The sequence below is a fragment of the Dermacentor albipictus genome, chromosome 6, assembly GCF_038994185.2.
Source record: "Dermacentor albipictus isolate Rhodes 1998 colony chromosome 6, USDA_Dalb.pri_finalv2, whole genome shotgun sequence".
Classification (NCBI taxonomy): domain Eukaryota; kingdom Metazoa; phylum Arthropoda; class Arachnida; order Ixodida; family Ixodidae; genus Dermacentor; species Dermacentor albipictus.
This window is the reverse complement of record NC_091826.1, coordinates 84,538,426-84,559,341: the sequence shown is the minus strand read 5'-3', so window position 1 is coordinate 84,559,341 and position 20,916 is coordinate 84,538,426. Positions and strand designations below refer to the sequence as shown.

General features: G+C 43.5%; 1 long non-coding RNA gene across 1 annotated transcript; it reads left to right on the top strand.

The window, feature by feature from the left end:
* Nucleotides 1-2,742: 2,742 nt before the first annotated feature.
* Nucleotides 2,743-18,040, top strand: LOC139061259 (uncharacterized). The gene is made up of 4 exons (XR_011515284.1): nt 2,743-2,854; nt 4,265-4,373; nt 12,608-12,667; nt 17,161-18,040. It is a non-coding gene; the product is annotated as an uncharacterized lncRNA (long non-coding RNA).
* The last annotated feature ends 2,876 nt before the right edge of the window (nt 18,041-20,916 follow it).

Genomic DNA, 20,916 nt, shown 5'->3' with positions numbered 1-20,916 from the left:
GTACGAATACAATAAGATAGAAAGACGTCACGGATTTACGAATGCGGCATGTTGGCGTGGGTTGGTAAAGTTGCCTGGTTACGGATAAACAGCGCGCAGAACGGTGGGAGAAATCATCTAAGGAGAAATAAAGCGACCAGAAACCAAAGCAACTACACAAGAAAAAGAAACAAAAAAGAACTAGCATAATCACAAATATTGGTGTCGTGCAGACACCGGCGCACATTTTAGGATCAGCTAACAAGGAGCAACGTCAACAGTGTGATAGATAGCAAACGAAACAGTCGCCCACACACCTCTAAACATTTTTTTTATTTTAATATATTTGAAAAATGTTTACTAGTGATTTAGCGTTCATGTACGCCATGCCATCTTCTAGGGACGGCATGCAAGGCTGGCTCACGGATGGACGGCTGGCTTCCCGCCCAGGCGCTTCGCGCCGTTTATCGGTCACCTCGGATTACACAGCACGGAATCTTGCAGCACAGCCTATGGCCGTTTATGGATGGAGCACCGCGGACACAACGCCGCAGCTTACTTTTCGCAGGGGAGGCATTCTGTAAGAGTCCACCTAGTGGACATGTCCATTTTGTCTGCTGTTGAATTTCTGATTGTCTGGGCTGGGCTGCACGTCCCCAGCAGCGAGGTGCCACAGCCAAGCAGCACTTAAGCAGCGGACGAAATGGACATGTCCACTAGGCGGACTCTTACAGAATGCGTGCCCTGCGTGCCCACACCTTCGAAGGGGGCGGCAAAAACTAAAAAAAGCACAGGAACGCTGTCAAGACCATGGCAATGCCAAATTTTATTGCCGCGCTCTTTCCTCACACATAGAGAAACGTCAAAATGCATTTCTTTTGAAATGGTGCCTATATAGATACTCCTTCGTTTCAGATATTGTGAACCTGTCACAAAAGGGGTTACAGGGCCTTTTTAGCAGACTTCTACTCGCTTCTGCAAGAAGAAAGAAAAAGACGGAGGAAGGAACAGTATAACATCTGGACGGCAAAGTGTACAACAATTCAACATTACAAATTGGATTTCCGCGAAAGCAAGTGACCGTTTAATCCACAAGTAAGCATCACTTACCGGGCGTATGCTTTGTTGTTTTGCTTTATTTATGACAGAATTAGGAAATGACGGAACATGGCCGGTAAATTGTTTATTTTATGCTATTGTAATGCGTCGTTCGCCTTAAGCGTGAGCTGCAGCTCTCAAGAGTGCAGTTTGCCATCATACACGTAAGAGGGGATTGGTGACGTGCCTTTCAAAAAGAAAATGCAGTAATAGCCCCACCTGTCCAGCTCCTATCCATGTGGCACCAACTCCGGCTCAATGATTAGGCCATTTAGGGCCCCTGATTTTGCGTAGTTAAAAGGGTGAGTCTACAAAGTCACCGTATATTTTCGCGCGATTGCATTTCGTCCCCTGCGGCGCACCGTGATGGCTTAGCGGCGTAGGCGTTGCTCTACTAAACAAAGAGGTCGCGGGTTGAACTCCCAGCCGCGGTTGCCGTGCATCGAAGGGGGCAAAATTCAGGAACGCAAGTGCATCGTTCATTGGGCGCAGAAAAAAAGGAAAAACAAATTACAGGGGTGAAAATTAATGCACAGTTCCCGACTACGCCGTGCCACGTAATCATTCGTGGTTTGGGCGCGTATCACATTCTGAAACTTGGTGTTTTTTTTCTCCGCTGTGGATCTGCAAGGGCGAAGCCGTGCTACCATGACTGCGGCCTTACTCAAGGTGGCCGCCACAAAATGAGTCACAGGTAGTAAGAAAACAGCCTTCGTTTTAAGACATGTTGAAAAATACGATGTCCGACCGGCAAGCACTGTACGATATTTTTACGGTGTTCATTGGTCTCGGTGTACACTGAGCCTCAGTGTACACCGAGACCATGTGGAGTGCACCCCGATAAAGGATGCCGAAGAAAACGTTACAAATTGAACCTTTGTGTAGCCTGAATGCCTAATAAAAGTACATTATAGTTTAATTTTGAAGATGAATATTTTTCTTTTCGCGAATTCACGAGAAATGAATTATTTCCAAGCGATTTCAACGCGTTGCCATGGTGTTAGTACTATTGTACTGAATATGAAGCAAGCATTCGTTATAGTTGAAGCAGGTGAATGCCTTAGACATATTCTCTATAATAATAATGCGATGGTCGATGGCGGTACAAGGCCCTTTTTCAACCACTGTTTAGCTCTTCAAATGTCAAACTTCTTGCTAACCTCTTCTTTTCCGTACATATGTTTGCTCCATGGTTAGATAGTTCATAACAGATTGAGCAGAAATCCATCTCACCAGAATGTTCACTGTAATGTGTGGTAAGCACTGAAGTAACGTGGCGACCTACACTGTAAAAAATTTCCGTAATTTTACGGTCAAACCTGCCGTAAAAATTACGTAGACCGTTCAGTTTCATGAAAAACGGCGGAATTCTACGTAAAAAAACGGACGTGAGCTCTGTTTTTGAAATACGGAAAAGCGTCCGTAATTTCATGTGGAGGGCAACTGAGCATGTTAAGAGCGAAAAATCACCACGCAACGAATATAAAGAAAAGACACGGCCCACGTTTACCAGCTGTTACATAATATCACCATAGGTAACGCTGCTTGAACATTATTAATAGGCGAATCGTAAATACGCACACACAAACGGAAGAGGTTTTAGTGGTGGCGCTGCTTACCACCCTTCATCGCTTCTACACGACGGGTTGCATTTCTCCGCCGCAACAGTACAGAGTGGACAGTGGCTGGAAATGGCGGTGTGTGGTGGTGGTAGACCTGTTGCATTTGGGATTTCACTGAGAGAATCAGAAGGAATCGACGATGGACTGCTACGCAAGTAAGTGATTTAAGTGTCCTTTTTGTTGTTGGTGCACGTCGCGCGTGCGAAATGCACCGCGATGGCCGCTGACGGGCTCAACTGTGTTGTGTGAGCATGCCCTGTCAATGCCCTGTAACGACATTCCCGCTTGGCCGTAAGGATTGATAAAGCCGCGGCATTGCGAGTCTGTGATAAATGGTGTAGCGTTTGTTGTGCTGATTTCATATCGAGTACATTGAGACGCGTATGCAACATCAGCGACGATGTCGTCTGTAGCAGTTCGTTATCGGCTGTATGTGGCAGCTGGTTTACTGACGTTGGCATTCCAGTTTTGCAATGTGTTGTGATGTGTTCTTGGCATTCCAAAATAAAGTGAAGTTACTGTTCTCCTTAGCAATCTCTCACGGCGCGTTGTAACACTATGTTAGCCGTATTCGGCGACGCATTGCATCACAGCGAAATTCTATTTTTCCTTAAGCTTAGGACGCAGTGTGCTTGGCGTGCATAATCGCTGTGTTCATACCCGTAATTGAAAGACTGCTTCTGGAATTGAAAGTCTGCTTGTGTATGAAGACCTCATGGAGCATGTTGCATGCGATGCCCCTACATCACAGTGAATGGACGGTGCAGCGTGCTTGCTGCCGTAACCTCGTGCGGTCTGCAGTGTTAGGTAACACTGGTGTAACACGGTGCCTTGGAACACTTTGGAATCGAGCCCGAGCAATCGTGCGCGATCGCACTTGAAAGTGTCCGCGTGATACCCATTAAGGGTCGCTGGAGAAGAAATTTATTATTTTGCTAGCTGGTAATCGGCATCAGATGTTTCGCGAATTTTTGTTTTTGTTTTGTTTTTACTTCATACAGCTACCAGGCTGACTATCAACGTTCTGACGCAATACGTCAGCATTTAACGTAATCTGGGAGTGGATTGCCACGTAAATTTTGCCCATCTGCGGCCGTAATTGTAAAGCAAGTACATGTGATAAGTAATTTTTAACGTAACCTTGACACAGAATAGCGGTGCCCAAAAGTGTGTAATGGACATCCAAAGTTACAAATGTTCCAAACTGGTATAAAAAAAATCAAAAGATGTGTCAACACTGATGTTAAAGGCTGGTTCTAATACTGACTGTCTCTAATTGCGTAGACTAATTTTCAGCAAATAGGCATCAATACAATAATTATTCTAAAATACATGTTGTGAGTTATGTAGAGCAAAATGTCTGCTGTTTTGCCGAATAGAAGGTGCTTCATGAAGTCTTTTCTTTAAATGAGTTGAACGATACAATAGAAGACACCAAGCGATACCACACCAATCGGTAATTCGGTGACAAGCATATGTGCAAGAGTATTTGTATATGAAAATGTTTTTGCTTTACTGTGGACGACCGGTCTGAAAATACCTGATATTATTTGCTTCAATTGCAGCTATTGCACCAGTGCAGGATGTCTGTGTGCCGGTTTGTGCACAATTTCTCAGCCAGCGGGCCTGAGAAAGTGTGCCACAGCAGTCTGTGTAGTGGTGCTCTTTGTTCTGGTAAGCTGTGCCATTCTATTGTATGTCTGTCTTGCATATGCAGTCTTATTAGACAGTGATTGCAAATGTTGGTGGAATGACGAGGCCTATGCAAGTAGAGTAATTTTTGCAGGTGCATTCAAAGGATAATTGATGATTTGTTTTCCTGTGGCAACAAATTGGTACAGTATGAGCACGTCAACTTGAAAGGGATATTGTTTCATACCTGACTTGGTTGCACATATAAGTGGTGTTTAAAAAACGCTTATAGTGCCAGAGTTCAAGACTTGAGGCAACAGATAAAACACGCACCAATAAAATAACTGTTTGTCTAGTGTTGGTTAATGAGTATGCAACAACACTGCACACTGATCGTTAGCACTGTCATGGCTCCATGGTAACTAAGATTAGCCACGAATAAGCTCACTGTGAGCTAGTGTTGAACTAACTATAACATGTGAGTATGCGATGATGTAATTAAGTGCAACATTGGAAGGCAACGTAACAATGTAAAATTATAGCCTGAGCTCGCAGCTGCGTTGCGTGGTCAGGCGACCAAAAGATACGAATATTTAAAAGGGAACGAACAGTGCTACTGCCAGTACGAAGTGACAGCGTTGTACACAGCAACGCATTCCCTTTGTCCTGTCTGTAGCCCTGTTCGGTTCCCTTCTAAACATGCACCAACAAGCAGCCCAATTCAGAACGCTCCGGCAGGTTGATCTGAATACTTCAATTTGCCAAGCAGGTTAAGTGATGACACGCTAGCATAGTGGGAGCTATTCTGAAAGTTATGTCTGCTATGAAAATGTGTCATGAAGATACTTCACTGCTAAAAATTTGGTGTACAACTGCACAAAGCGGCATCAATAGCTATGTTGCTCCCCCATGTTGTGTGAAGGGTCTGTGCATGTTTTGTAAGATAATCCTTGAGTCGTCGGCCGGTTTGTCCTACATGATTGCGGCTGCAGGACAGTGGCATATTGCAAACAGCACCAACCGTAGTACCTATGAACTCCAGCACATACTTTTTGATGTAAACTTCATGTGTTGCCCTGGTCCGATTAGCATTTTGTACGTGCCCAGATTGCTTGGCACTGAAAATAAAAAGGTAGTTTCAACTCTCTGAGTAATTTGCTTGAATTGATGGTTGCCTTTGTTTACAAATTGCATAGCAGTCATAGGCCTTGGCTTTCTCGAAGTTGTCTGACCTGAGACGTCAGCTACATTCAACTCCATTAAATGCTTCTTGGCAATGCATGCTAAAAGGCAGTGCGAACGCACTGTTGAAAGCAAACGTACTTGGTTATGGAGGCTCCCCTCCACGTCGAGGTGGTACGAAGTGTTAAATGTGCTCTCCGGTGTTCCTGCAGCAACAACATGCTTCAGTGTTCAGGTGCGCCAATAGAAAAGGTAGAAACACCTTTGAGTGCAGGGAATAGCTCCAGCTCTATGCTCACCACAGAAAATCTTCAGGCCCAGATAGTGGAGCTTGCCTTTCAGTAGTAGTTTTGCTTACTTGAACATGCGTGGCACTTTGTAGGAAACATTAAAAAGTTGCTCAACCACTTTAATTGCGACTTTTCACTGCCGAGAACACTGTCAGCTAGTCGTAAAACACTAGCTGCTGTAAGAACCAGCGTAGTAAAGGTATTCTGCTTCATTGGAAACTTTCTACCCTGTATGACGTGAAGTAAGCCTACTAAATGGGTTGAGTGATTTGTTTTCTGTCTTCTCTACAGTGCTAGATGAGCTCATGGAAGGGGGAAAACTACATTTCAATGGATGAAGTGCCAACAGAGACAGCACAGTAAGAAAGAACAAAGACAGGACAAGGTGCTACTTGCAACTGTTTATTGAGGTCAAAAGCACTGAATATATAGCCATGGGGAGAGGGGGAAGAAAAAAAAAGAAGCACTGATTATGTGAATGCGCATGTGCAAAAATATGGAAGAGGCATATGAAGGGAATCATAAGATTAACCAAAATCTAAAACTTATCTAAAAACATGCGTTCATTTCTGTAAACAGTCGGAGATGGGGTGTCGACACAGGCGTCCCCTCTTTTCTTAGTCTGGTTGGCCTCCAAAAGTTCACATGCCACAGTGTCTTTGCTTTTAAACATGATTGTTGTATCAGGAAGCCTTGCTTCACGTGCTTGCTTATTCTCATTCTCACATGCCTTGCAATGAAGCAGGAAGCTTGAGCCATAACCATTTTTGAGTGAAAGCTTGTGCTCCTGCAGGCATTCATTAATACATCGGCCAGTTTGTCCGGTTTACTCCTTCCCACACTTTAGCGGTATGCAGTATACGACCCCTTCTCCGTACTTCACAAAAGGTTTTGTGTGTTTATTAGAACACTCTACTTTCTTAGTCATCATATCCAATCAGACGGCACAAAGTAGCAAGTTTTTGGGGCTCGGAAGAAACCACAGAAATTTTGTATTTCACGATGACGTGTAATATTATGCGCTGCTTTGTGAGAATACGATATCACCACTGGTTTAGCTTTCTTTTCCAATGTTTGACGTTCTTCACTGCTTCAGTTTCTTTCTTTATGCACCTTCTTCAACAACGCCTCCGAAACTTTGCTCAAAACCAAACAAGGAAAGCCAGCTTTCTTCAACTTCAAAATCTGTTCGTCAAAGGTTTTGTGTGCCTTATGACAGCACAATTCTTTAAGGGTAAATTCAAGGCACATAGTGGCAATCGCACGTTTAACAGTCTTGGAGTGCATAGACTTATACTGCAACAATTAATTGCAGGGTCGGTATACCGACCTCGTGCCCACAAGGAATTTTTGCCGTATCCAGTGGCGATACCGTATTCTCACGAAGTGGCGCGTAATCTTAAACACGTCACCGCAATATATAAAATTCCTGTGGTTTTTGCTGCGCCCCGAAAGCTTGCTACTTTGTGCCGCCTGATTGGATCTCATGACTCTAAAAGTAGAGTGTTCTATTAAACATACAAATCCTTTTGTGAACTGTGAAGAAGCGGTCGTATACCGTGGAAGTGTGGGAAAGAGTATATCGGGCAAACTGGCCGATGTATTAGTGAACACCTGTGGGAGCACAAGCTTTCGCTGAAAAATAGTTATGGCTCAAACTTGCCACTTCATTGCAAGGCCTGCAAGAATGAGAATAAGCAAGTATGTGAAGCAAGGCTTCATGATACAACGATCGTGCTTAAAAGCAAATACACTGTGGCACATGAACTGTTGGAGGCCAACCAGGTTAAGAATAGAGGGGATGCCTGTGTCAGCATGCCTGTGTCTGAATATTTACACAAGTGAATGCATGTTTTCAGATAAGTTTTAGATTTTGGCTAATCTTATGATTCCCTTCATCTTCTGTGTTCTCGCGCGTGTGCCTTCACACAAGCAATGCTTCTGTTTTTTTCTTCCCCTTCTCCCCACGGCTACATATTCAGCTGCTTTTGACCTCAATAAACAGTTGCAAGTAGCGCCTTGTCCTGTCTTTGTTCTTTCTTACTGTGTTGTCTCTGTTGGCGCTTCATCTTCTGAAAGCTCTGCACCAAGTAGCCCCACAACGTGTTCTACTGGAAAACTACCACTAGACAGTGTTCTTCCATTTCTTGACCGTTTTCTTTGGTGAGTGTCATGTGCGCTGCATCTATGCCCCATCATTTAAGGAGGGAATTCTACCTTTCGCATCAGCGCACTGTTCGGCTGTGAAGCTCTGTCACAGAAGCACGAAATAGCATCCTCAACAAGTCGAGGAGAACTTCTATACCCAGGTCTAACATTGGCCTACAGTTGTGTGACCACTGTTAGATCACATTCAGAAGGTCAGCCATAGTCTCAAAAAGACTGTTGGGAGAGCTAGAACATTTGTTTGTCACGTCAAGCAATCTGGGTTCAAAAAGGTGAATCAGACCAGGCCTTGACACAAAGTGTAGCAAGAGGTACATGCAGCAGTTCAAGTGTGTGGTTGTTTACAACATCCCGCTGTCCTGCAGCTGCAACTAGGCAGGACAAATAGGACTAATATTTATTTGTGTGTGCGTGTGTGTGTGTGCGTGTGTGTGTGTGTGTGCAATTAACCAAAAGTCTTAGCCTGCGCTCGTGTTGTTTGGCCTTCTCCAGTCTTTTCGTGTTGTCCCCAAGTAATCAGTTGGTGTCACATTCTTATAGAATTTGCAGTTATGAGATTCATGCTTTGGAACATGATCAGAAGCTACCAAATGGATGACATAATCCGTCTACATGTGTTGGTGTAGATAAATGTGTCTGTGCAGTAGGAGTAGGGCATCATATGTGCTTGTTTAGCACTTATGCACTTTTGTTTCCAGTGCTTGTGACACAGTGATTCAAACTATGTCTGTAAAAACAGTGCTGCACGTTGCAAGGAAATGTAACAACACTTGTAGGTGAAGCTCGGTGTTGTGAGAGGTTATAGAAACTTGCTTTCAACTTGCTTTTTGCAAGTTTCTAGAGCATTTTTTAAAGATGCTCATTTAACTCCCGCGTGCATCGTGTTCATGACTCGCTATGAAACTGTCAACAAGTGTGTCCTTTATGCCATCCGTTTCTAAAGATTGCATGAATATAATTAACGCTTTGAGGGTCGATCTTTTTCACCATATTCGACCGCCCCGGTTCGATTTTTTTTATTGCAGATTCCAATTCTTAGAAACTTGTTTCGAAAAAAATTGACCGTAATTTTTCTAGGGTGTCCGTAAAGCGAGAAAAAAATTATTTTGTGTTGGTACATATGTACTCTGTATTAATGAATAACAATAATAAAAAAAGAAATAAACCTATAAGAGTAAAAAATTTGATAGATACATTGTTATAGTTCAAAGCTTTGAAAATGTGCACACGAGAATACCTTGCAAGACTCAAATGTTCCTGCTCTTACACTAATATGTACTATTACGAGCAATATGAAAAGGAACACAGGAACGCATCGAAAACACCCTCAGACCCAGCTGTATGGGTGATACGCAGCGGCGACCATCGGAAACAAAGTGGAAAGGGGGATGCTGTTCTAACAGCTGTTCGCACTCCTGCCATGTGTCTGCAAAGTGCGGAATTTCGCATCGCCAGAACACTGTTCAATATTGCATCACTGGTAACCTTTTGCGTTGAATTGTTACAAAAGATAGCACTGTTCCAGACTTCGATATTGATTTATGGTAAATCTTCTAAACCGGGAAAATATGGTCTTTAAGGGTGCGTTCCAAGTTAGTTTATTGGCACTTGCCGAATATTAAAAAGATATTGAAGCAAATGAAATAAGGCAATAACGTTATCGCAGCTTATCCTCGTCTTTTGTTTTGTTCGTTGGTGGCCTAATAATGCGTCATGCCACCGTCGACTTGAACGATGGCCTCCATTCTTTGAGGCAAAGACGCGTAGAGAGCCTCGATGAATGCGGTATCATGCTGAAGGCGCTTCCACTCATGTTCTATTGCTTCCCATAGTTGGTCGGAGTTCGCCAATTGTAGTGAGCTCTTCGAAAGGTTCACTTTCATATGGCCCCAAACGTGCTCTATAATGTTCATGTCGGCACCCTTCGCGCACCACTGAAGTTGCATTACCCCTCGCTCTTCCAAAAGGCGCGCCACGTCCTTCGATGTGTGAATGGGAGACAAGTCCTGCTGGAAAAAAATAACACCCATCTGGGTGCGGCCTGTTCAACACATAAGGGATCATCTGATGCTCGAGCAGAGTGCAATACGCAGCACTGGTGAACCTCCCATCAATTCTCGCCAGTGGGCCTAGGCCTGCGTGGGAAATCGCCCCCCAGATGTTCACAGACACACGTCCACTGGCGGCCACCTCCTGGATATTCTGCGGACTAAAGTGTGTGTTTGCGGTCCACCACACTCTCTTTTGTTGGTCCCAGCGGCTCGAGAACATGGACTCATCAGAAAAAACTACACACTTCTACCCACTCTCGCTCCAGCTGCGGTGTTCAGTAGCGAACCTCAGGCGAGCCGCTTTGTTGGTTGCGGTGAGGAGAGGTTCCTGTGCGGCGATGCGACTTCGCAGTCCTGCTTCTCTAAGCCTTCATCGTACCATGCTGTCGCTCAAGTTGTTCAAGCCAAGAGCGCCTCGAACGTCCTTTGCACTTTGAAATGGTTTGTCGCTGACGGCAGCCACGATGCAAAGGTCTTGGTCGTTCGTTATCGATCGAGGTCGTGTGCGGTGCGGCGCATCGTTTATGCGTCCTTCGTCTCGGTAAGCCTGGATAATCCGGTTGACCGTTTTCAATGGGCGGCTTGTCACGAGAGCAATATTGCGCTGTGTATAACCTCTTTTAGACATTTCTATTATGTCTTCCCGTTCTTTAAAAGGCACTCGAGGCATCTTGAGGTTACAAATTCAGAGTTGACTGCTCTGCGTGGGCCACTGCAGTGTGCGACGTGAATTTTTCTGAACGAACTTCATGCAACAAAGTCGCGCGAGAAACAGCTTGTCAATGTTCTTTTTAAAAAAATTTTCTGTATTCTATTGCTCTGTCGTCATTGGTTCGAGCGTCGCCGCTGTTCGAGGTGCCACAGACAACTGAGTGCGTCTATTCAAATAAAGAATCGGTTTGAAATACAGGGCAAACTTTTTCTCAGAGTACTATCAAGCGGTTGCACAAAGAAAAAAAGAGAATGAAAGAAAAGAAAGTGAATCAGTGTAAGTCACTGGCGACGATCTCGCCGTCTTATCGGCTGTCGGACGATCCATGACGTAAGCTGCTCCTTTGTAAAAGTACCAGCATGGTGGGAGTGCCAACAGTTAGTGGAAGAGCGCTCTCCTTTCCCCCTTCATTTTTCACAGCGCCATCCGCGTATCGCTCCGAGTCTGTTTGCCACACGTTCCTGTGTTCCCTTTCATATTGCTTATGATAGTACATCCATAGCATAATCGAACTGTGTAGGTGCACGCACTCAAGAAAACTGTGCGGTTGTGGGCCTATCAAAAAAGCAAAACGTGTACAAACTTCCGCTAATCTTCATCTTATCGCCAGCCAGATGCAATTAGTTTTTGCGAATCTCAAAAAAAAAAGAAAAGGAGCAACAGAAGCGCATGCACGGCAGCATCCTTCCTATGCGCACCCCTGCGAGCACTAAATGAGCGAGAAACAAGCAGTAGCCTTTTGAGCGATTAGTAACGAGATAGCCATCAGTTTTGCAAGCGCAAGAAGCCAAAACCGCCCGCGAAAACAAAACCCAAACCGCCACCCGCCCGCGCGCACGCCAATGCGCAAGCGATAGTACATAGACGCGCAGGAGCAAACTAGCGCTAAAACAAACCATGCAACGAAAACTGAGAGAGTGAGGCGTGCAAGAGAAATTCCCTGTATTTCCACATAGTGGCAGCACATAACAGAAAAGAAAAGGTTAGGAAATTGTCGCGCTTTTTAAACTTAAGACAGCGCCGTAAATATACGGCATCGACCATTTTTGTACTTCGCGGTGCGGTATATTTACGTCATTGACCCTAGAAGGGTTAAGGAGTCATGCTCCTTGAAACAATTTCCCGTAACAACATTGCAAAATACCAGCTGAGGGTCTCGCATCTCTTACATATGCTGTTTTGCACATCATACTTTAATAAAACTGCATTTAGTAGCTGCACAGCACAGGCCCCATTTTGTTTTATCACACTTCTTTGTCTTTTCTCCCCCTGCCCCAGGTCTTATTTCAACAACTGCTATCTGCAGGCTGTCATAAAATTGCTTCAACATTGTTGATAGATTCCAATATTTTTTTCGAACCATTCTCTCATGTGAACCAAAGAAAATTAACTTGATTAGCCTGACATGAAGATGAATTCGAAATAATTTATTTATTGTACTTGCTTGGTAGCACTGAACTATTTCTTTAATCAATATAATGCTCACAATTCACCTTTGTATTGCTGGGTGCCGGTAGAGATATGGTTAGTTATTCACCAGAAATGATCCCGAATTTTCCACCTTCTTAGTGTAGGTTAGACACTCACTTGTTGCACTTCACAAAGAGCAACTTGTGGTTGCTAGGAAATAAAAGTTTACTGAGAATTTTCATGCATCCAATTTGATTCTGTGTACTAGCATGTTTGTATTAGCATGTATTTCATGGAGTTGAGGCTCCATAAAAGTACATTCTGTCATTCAATGTCTGTGACATGGTTAAGCAGGTTGACCATATCTAATTAGAACTTCCTATGTTCTGGGGCACTTGTTTGCAACCTAAATTATGTGGTTTGGTGCTGTCAGTGTAAGCCTAATGTCGTTTTTTGTTCTCCCAGGAAGGACGCAAGCATTGCTGAGGAGCCATTTGACCTGCCGCCACTCTAATATTGTATTTGGTAAGGTCTATTACAGATCTTATTTCGTGTAGTACGTGCTATAATTGTGTACAATGTGTTCAAAACTTCAGTAAGTGGGCTGTTCGACAACAGGTGTTTACAAATTAATAATTATAAAAGATGTTCAAGGTCATTAGTGATACAATTGCTGCTCACTGCTGAATTTTTTTCCAAATTAGATGATGAGCCATCCAGCAAGTGCGGCTCTCCTGGCTAATTATAGAAACTTTCAAATACGGTTAATTTTTATCACAAGTGTACAGCAGTCGGGGACAACTGTTCACAGCGACAATTTCATAATATTTACTTACATGCAAAAGTGAGTCAAAGGTCAGGTGTACTTATGAAGTTTTATGAAACAAGTTCATCATCATATTGCTTACTTCATTCGAAAGTTTGTTGCGGAATTTTCACTTCTATGAACAGATCAACAGTTGCCGAACGATGGTCGTCTCTATAGCCAATGTTTGGGCAAGAGGCTTGTCTTCAGAGCGCTAACTAGGGGCTTCCTTGCCATGCAGCTTGAGCTGACCAGTATGAAGAGATTACATAGGATAGGAACACAAAGCATTAGTGGGCCTCTTCGATTATCAGTCCTTGACAGTCCTGGACTGCTTAGCACTGCTGTCCCGCATTCGATTTTCTCAATCAGCTTCGGACGCCCCATCTACCAGTCCGAGAGCAGCCAGTATCGCATTCGTTTTACCAGAAGTTACAGACTCTGCGGACTCTCAGAGCTGTCAGCAGATATTTGTTCTGACATATGCAAGTAGCTAGCAGACGGCGGCTGTCGTAAAAAGGTGCACGCGGGCTTGACGCCATGTTTTAAAAGAGGCTGTGTGTTTATGTGTACTTTGTGCGTTCCAGACAGCAAATATCATGCACTCAGCTATCACTTCTGTTAAATCGATGCTTCGTGTGCCATAATGCGAGGTTTTCATGAGTGGTCTAATTGCTGCAACCTTAGTCCTTGTGTTTTTTAAGACAAAGCACAGTGATCAGGCGCAAATGCTTGCTTTTCTTGATGTGTTTCGTGAAATCTGTCATGCTCATTGCTATATGCATAGTAAACAGGTAGATTTCGCTTTTCAGATGAGTGAAACTGGTGGACGAGGAAACGTGTCATATTGCATGTAGATATTTAATGCTGGTAGCTGGCATGGCATACAGGGTGTTTCACGTAACTTGAGCCAAACATTAAAAATATGCAAATGCCACGTAACTGGACAGAACCAAGGTAATGTTGTTTGCCCTCGCTTCGAGATACTCATTTTTTTTCATTTTGCCAGATTAAATAATTAGTATCCGGTAATTAATCAAATTCTCAAATATTATGATTAATACATGCTACATAAGTGTTTTTCCTAGCGTGAAAGAAGCCTGCAAATACACACTAAATTGTTGCGTGACTGTCCATTCGCAGCACTTTGCGTGTATTCGCGAGCTTCTTTCTCGAAAAAACACTTCTACGCAGCATGTCTCGAACAACACAAAGCTGTATGGGGAGCTTTTCATGTTGCTCTACAATTTTCTCATGGACACTTCTAATCTAGTTATAATATTTGAAAAGTTGATTAATTAACGAAGTTGAAATATTTATTTTGGTGGAATGAAAAAATATCCAAGTATCTCCAAGTGACGGCCAACATTACCTTGGTTCTGTCGAGCTACGTCACACTTTCATATTTTTATTGTTTGGCTCAAGTTACGTGGGACAACCTGTATAATCAGAGCTTCACCGATTGCTGTTGTCATGTGTGCTGATCCCTTCTGTTATCCAAATTCGAAATTTTGCTTTTGGATGTGCAGGATTAGTAGAGAGTGTAGACGCGCTTTGTCCTAGACACACGTCAGGCCTTTAGTAGACGGTTTCACGAGCTTTGAGGATATCGGCCTGTGCTTTGTGGGTGAACAGTGATCTGGCACAACCGTGCTTTTGCTTATTTTTGTGTGGCAATGACGCTTAAATTTTACAGGAAATGAATGAGCTGGCTTAAATACAGCGGTTAAGGGGCCCGAAGAGCGAGAGCACGATGTAAACTGAGCTTTGTTAACGTGTTCAATGTGCTCAGGCTGCGATTCCATTATGCAAGCTTTATGGTTGTGCCGGTGACATGGCCTCTGAGACTGCATTATTTTGATGACCACGCTACTGAATTTGCTGGGTAGGGCGCAATCTACAAGTAGCTAAAAGCATGAGGTCACGGGATTGAATCCCGTCCACGGTGGCCGCATATCAATGGGGGCAAAATATGAAAACACCCATGTACTTAGATCTAGGTGCACGTTAACGAACCCCAGGTGGTCGAAATTTCCAGAGTCCTCCACTACGGCTTGCCTCGTAATCAGAAAGTTGATTTGGCACGTAAAACCCCATAATTTAAGTAGCTAATAGCGGACAACAGCAGCCAGGAGAGCGACCTCCAATCACGGTGCTTTCAAACAAAACCTCGGACAGTCCCAGGCAGCGGGATCACATGACTGTGATTCGCCCTTCTGTCAATGCTAGCCAGACCAGAAGCCGCAGGTGGTTTGCGGACAGTCTGGGACTGCATAATCAAAGGGGCGCAGTGCTCTCACATACATTATGTCCACTGCGGGATGAAGGCCTTTCCTAGTAATCTGTAAATATATATGGCTTGCGCCAACTGACTCCATCCTATGCTTGCATATTTACAAATTTCTTCATGGTGCCTAGTTCTCTACCGTCCTCAACAGCGGCTTTTTAAAATTTATCATGCATATCATTTTTTGTCGTTCCGTTGCTTGTTGAGCAAACCTTCATTCTCAAGCTCCATTTTTATCATGCCAGGTTTCATTCTCGTAGGTTAGTTTTATCACAATGCAATGATGGTACTTTTAAGATTAATGGTAAGCTATAGACGGTGACTCAGTAATGTGTGACTTAAGTCTTCTAAACAATTTATAGTCTTTAAATTTTCTTCTACTGATCCAGGACTCCTGTGACTAACTGCCTTAAGTAACATACTTCATTGCCTTCTTGCCCTAGAAAATATAACTGGTGCCTTCTTGCAGGCCTTTAAAGTGGCAACATGTGTACTGCAGACAGTAGGGCATGTTCAGATAAATTCAACTGGACATGCCTGGCGATCACTTTTAATTTTGATTTAAAAGTTTATTTTGCTGCCCAAACCTGGCGACAATGAAATTAACCTTAGTTTTCCAAGAAAAAAAAGGTGTCTCTGCAAAAAACAATATAGAATGAACTGTTTAGTTAGAAGCATTTTTCCTGGATTTTGCCGAATCTGCATTTTGGATAGATCCGAAGGAAATAGTGTTGTCGCTGCGGGTTTAAAAATATTTTGTACCAGACTGCAGGCCAATAGCAATAATTTCAACTAATTACCACAGAGTATCCCCACTACGGTATAAAGAAGAAAAATTTTGGAACGAAACATTGCACAAATTGACCAAAGTTTTTTTTCTTTGCATTTACTAACAGCACGGAATTTGGCCATCCTGTTGCCATGAGTCGCAGAAATTTGAGCAAATAGCTCTGTCCTCATTGGCTCTCAAAATCTACGGGAAGTGCTCATGTTTAGGCATGTTAATGAATTACTCTACTTTAAAATTTTTTAGGAGAGGCTTGATTCATTTCAGAAATTTCCCGAGTTAAGCGCATTTGCATGAAGCAATGCAATCTAGAAAAATATGTTGCATTATTTGTTTCGTTATGGGATTGGAAGTCAAGAAACGGACAGAATAAACAGTACTGCCTGCCAGAGCCATGTATGGGGTCCAGGCATAATTGCAGGCTTCTTTACAAAAAGGGCAAATTTTTTGGTGAACACAGTGCAGTATTATAACTTTTTATGAAGATGGGAAGGGTATGTTGATGCATTCACGACCGTAACTTTCAATTTTCACTGCTTGAGTAAAAAGAATATTACACATTGATACTTCTTCCGTGACACAACAAACCATATCCGAAAGGGGCTGACAGCTGTTGTGACACAGTTGTGGTGCAAGCATGGTTTTTTTGTATTGTCGCTATTCTACCAGCCTGTCAGCTGGGCAATATCTTTGGCTTGCTTGTTCTGCGTCGGAAGTAAACAACATGCATGGTTTGCGCTTGTTTCAAGAGTGCTTAATTGTTTTGGGAAACAGTAAAATCTGCAAGGTTGTTTAATGGAGCAGTGAAAGTTGAAAACTATGGTCTGCAGTATGTGGCCATGGCAGCTCTACCTAAATATGGGAGATGTAATCTCCGAATGTCGTAATGTGCACGTGACATCTTTGACTTTTCCAAGCAAACCATCAATTGACTTGGGTCCTTTCTATCTGAAGCTTTTTATGCTATAAGGCTACGAATGAATATATACCAACATGGCTGAGTCTGAACCATTTCTTTTGACAAGAGCACTTGTAGTGACGGTTGTGAATACGAAATCATTGTTTATCTGAGTAACAGTAGTGATGATGATGGTAAATAATTGAACAGCCTTAATTGATTGGTGTTTCTTACTTTTCAGGCAAAGCCGAAGGCCTCTGCAAGCAGCCAGTCATTCCAAGTCTCAACCAATCCTTTCTCTAGTCAGCCAATTTCTAGTGTCTATGCGGAAAGGACTTGCGCAAAACTGGACACGGGACACTAAAAAGGCGACAAGGACAGGCGTAAACTTCCAACCGGTGTTCATTACAAAAAGGTATGTATATGTACTCTTGCACACTTGATCATAATCTGTTACAATCGTGCAAGTCAACATGGTCATCACAAATAAACAAGCGCACCAAGGCCTAAGGCGGCTTCCCGCATACAGACCCCAGATATTCAGATTCTTTAACAGTCAGTGCTATAGGGATGGCTTGTTAACCCTGTTGCATTGTGCAATAGCCGCTGCCTCAATGATGAGTCTAGTGTTTTCTTTCACACTGCTTGCTATTATTTCTGTTTTTTCAAACAGTCGATGACATTTGCATTGGCAGCAATGGACTCCAAGGAAACCTCCTTTCCCGTTTTGTACTTTCCGATTATGTTCCTGTAGTCTCAAGTTTAGGGAACTTCCCATTTGTCCTACGTAACGCTGCCTGCAGGAAGGAGGTATGCTATACACTATTCCTCTTGAGCATTTGATGAAACCCTTTCTGTGCACAATGTTGCATGATTTTGATTGTCTGCTGACAGGGCTGGTTTTGGCGCATAACTTGGATAGCTTGCGGGGCGCGGAAGAAATGACCAAGACTGCAGTCCTTTGGCCTATTTTCTTTAGTTACACCTATGTGATACTGTTCACAGGAATCTAGCAGTCATCCCATACATTACGCTATCTTGCATAAACTAAAGAAAATAGGCCAAAGGGCGGGAGTTTCGGTCGTTTTTCCCGCACCCATCAAGTTATCTCAGTTATGTGCCAAAACGAGCCCTGTCAGCAGAAAATCAATTTCATGCAACATTGCTCACAGAAAAAATTTCGTCGAAATGCTCAGGGGGAGTAGTGAATAGCACACCTCCTTTCTGTGGGCAGCGTTACGTGGGACAAACGGGAAGGTGCCTAAATATGAGACTACAGGAACATAATACAAAAGTACAAAAGGGAGAGAGGGTTTCCTTGGAATCCACAACTCCCAATGCAAATGTCATGCACTCTGAAAAAACAAATAATAGCAAGCAACGCACAAGAAAGCACTAGGCCCATCATTGAGGGGGCAGATATCGCATAAGGCAACTGCGTTAGCAAACGATCCCTAGCGTTGACATTAAAGAATTTGCATACCTGGGGTCTGTATGTGGGAGGCCGCCTTAGGCCTTGGGGCGGCCTTAGTGCGCTCTTGTAACTGATTATGATCAAGTGCACAAAAGTATATATACATGCCTTTTCGTAATAAACACCAATTGGAAGTTCGCACCTGTTCTTGTCACCTTTTTAGTGTCCTGCGTTCACTCTTGCGATGGTCACTTCAGCATGGAATACCAACTAGCCCGGTCTCGTACACTGCTTTTTTCAGTAAAGCAGAATAAACACAGGTTTTTTCAGATTCAAGTGGCTTGTTGTTTCTCGAACACAAATCTGTATGTATGCTGTGTACATGTTAGGTGTAGAACCCAAGTGCAACATGACAACACTGACACGAAGAATAAGCGGTGTAGAAAACAATTACACTAGGAGGAAACATGCAAACACAGCACGTTCTGTCTGGTGTATTTCCTGTGTGCTATGATTTCTGCCCCATTTCCAGCTATATCTTAAATGATGTTGCAAGTTATCCACGTTCTAATGTACGACTTGGGTGGTTCAATGCCCAAAATAACTTATTCCAATGAACGAAACAATTTGGCTCAAGAACACGAGCATTCAAGTCCCCGTTTCTTCATTACCAAAGTACGGTCATGTACTATAATCACAAGTACGGGGCTCAATTTACAGCATTTCCGTTTTACGGAACTCACCGTTTTTCTTATTTGCAAAATACGGTCGATTCTGTTATCACAACTACGGAGCTCACCGTTTTCCATTTAACGGAAATAATTTTACGGCCTGTCCGTTCTACGGAAACACCGTTTTCCATTTAACGGAAATAATTTCACGGCCTGTCCGTTTTACGGAAACACCGTTTTCCATTTAACGGAAATAATTTTTACGGCCTGTCCGTTTTACGGAAACACCGTTTTTCATTTGACGGAAAAGTGTCCGGCAACGTTTTACCTACAACTTTGACCGTAAACTGAAGAAATTTTTTTTACAGTGTACCACAATGCCACGCCAGAGACCAGTCGGGAGAAAGGAGCGCATGCGGGCTGCTCCGTCGCGCTTCCTTCCCGACACACTGTACCATCTAGCGGCGCGGCCGTGATTTCTGCGGGTGGCGCATGTGCGAGCGTACATTTTTTTAATTGTGTAGTTTTTTTTAATTTGAACAGCCCCACATACCCAGTGCCCCAAGTATGCCTCAAAAGGTTCACTGAAGAACGGCATATAGCGATTACCCAAGCGCATCAGCGAAAAACAGGTAATACTAAAAGACACGGCAAAAGCATGAAACGCGAGCACACCCGCATACTTATACTTAGGTGCATGTTAAAGGATCCCTGGTGGTTCAGATTATTTTGCCTCATAATCAGGTAGTGGTTTTGGGCACGTGAAACCCCATAATTTCATTTTTTTCAAGGCAGAAGCGTAAGCGAAATGTGCTATAATTGAAATTGTATTATTATGCACACGGGCATCAGTGTGTCGTAATAACACGGCCATAGCCCAGGGCAGTGTCACAATTCTTGCAACCGGCACCTGAGCTTTTCAACGGCTGGCTCAATGGACTGTTCCACCTGCCATTGCTCTCACGTAATTATAAATTGCGGAGTGGTTTAGCTGCGATGATTTACTGAGAACGTACTTACTCAATGCGACATGGTTGGTTGCTCAATAACTGTGGTTCATCGGCTGCAGGTGCTACAAAATCAATTATTAGAAAAATAGACTTCAGTGATTCCTTCAGCTATGAACTTAATGTGGGGTCAGCAGCAGGCTTTTCAAAGCGGATGCCACCATTGTTTTCGCTGCTGTGGAGTAAGAATATGGCTCATAGGCATGAGAGAGATGTCCTAAGAAAACGGGTAACAGCGGTGAACGACGGGAGGTGACTGAGACAGACGAAGTGCTGCCTCAGTCAAGTCCAAAGGCTGACGCAGCGCTTCGTCTGTCTCAGTTACGTCCCGTTATTCAGCGCTGTTACTCGTTTTCTTCAGACATGCGCTAACGAGCAAAAGTTTGCACGTTAATGATGCAAATGTAGACAGAAACATGGAATAACGTCCGAGAGCGAGGAAGAATAAACAATGCGAAACATTAGGAGACACAATGAATGGAGCAATCTCACCAAGTCAAAAAGTGTGCACCATAAGGCCCGCATTCATTTAAAAGCGCAACATTTCCGGAAGCACGAATGAAGTTTCTGTGCGCTGATAGTACAGTCCTGTGGTCAGCAGCCGGCCCAGAACCGCACCGAATCGCATAATGCTGGATGCCGATAAAAATAAAGCTATAGCTCTCCTTGCCGAGCTTTGAGGAATATTCTTGGGAAGGAGGAGTGAGCAGTGGCAGGAACGCAGAAAATGCTCTTTGCTTTTCAAGAACTGTTTATGTTGCTGTCGATTTGTTTGCACTGCGCACAACTTGGTCTTCGCCCGTTACATTATCGCTTGCTTTGTACTCCGTGTTACATGCCGAGTACGTACACGATGCCATGGATAAGATAAATATACACTAGTACACTAGGAGGGAGCGTTACGT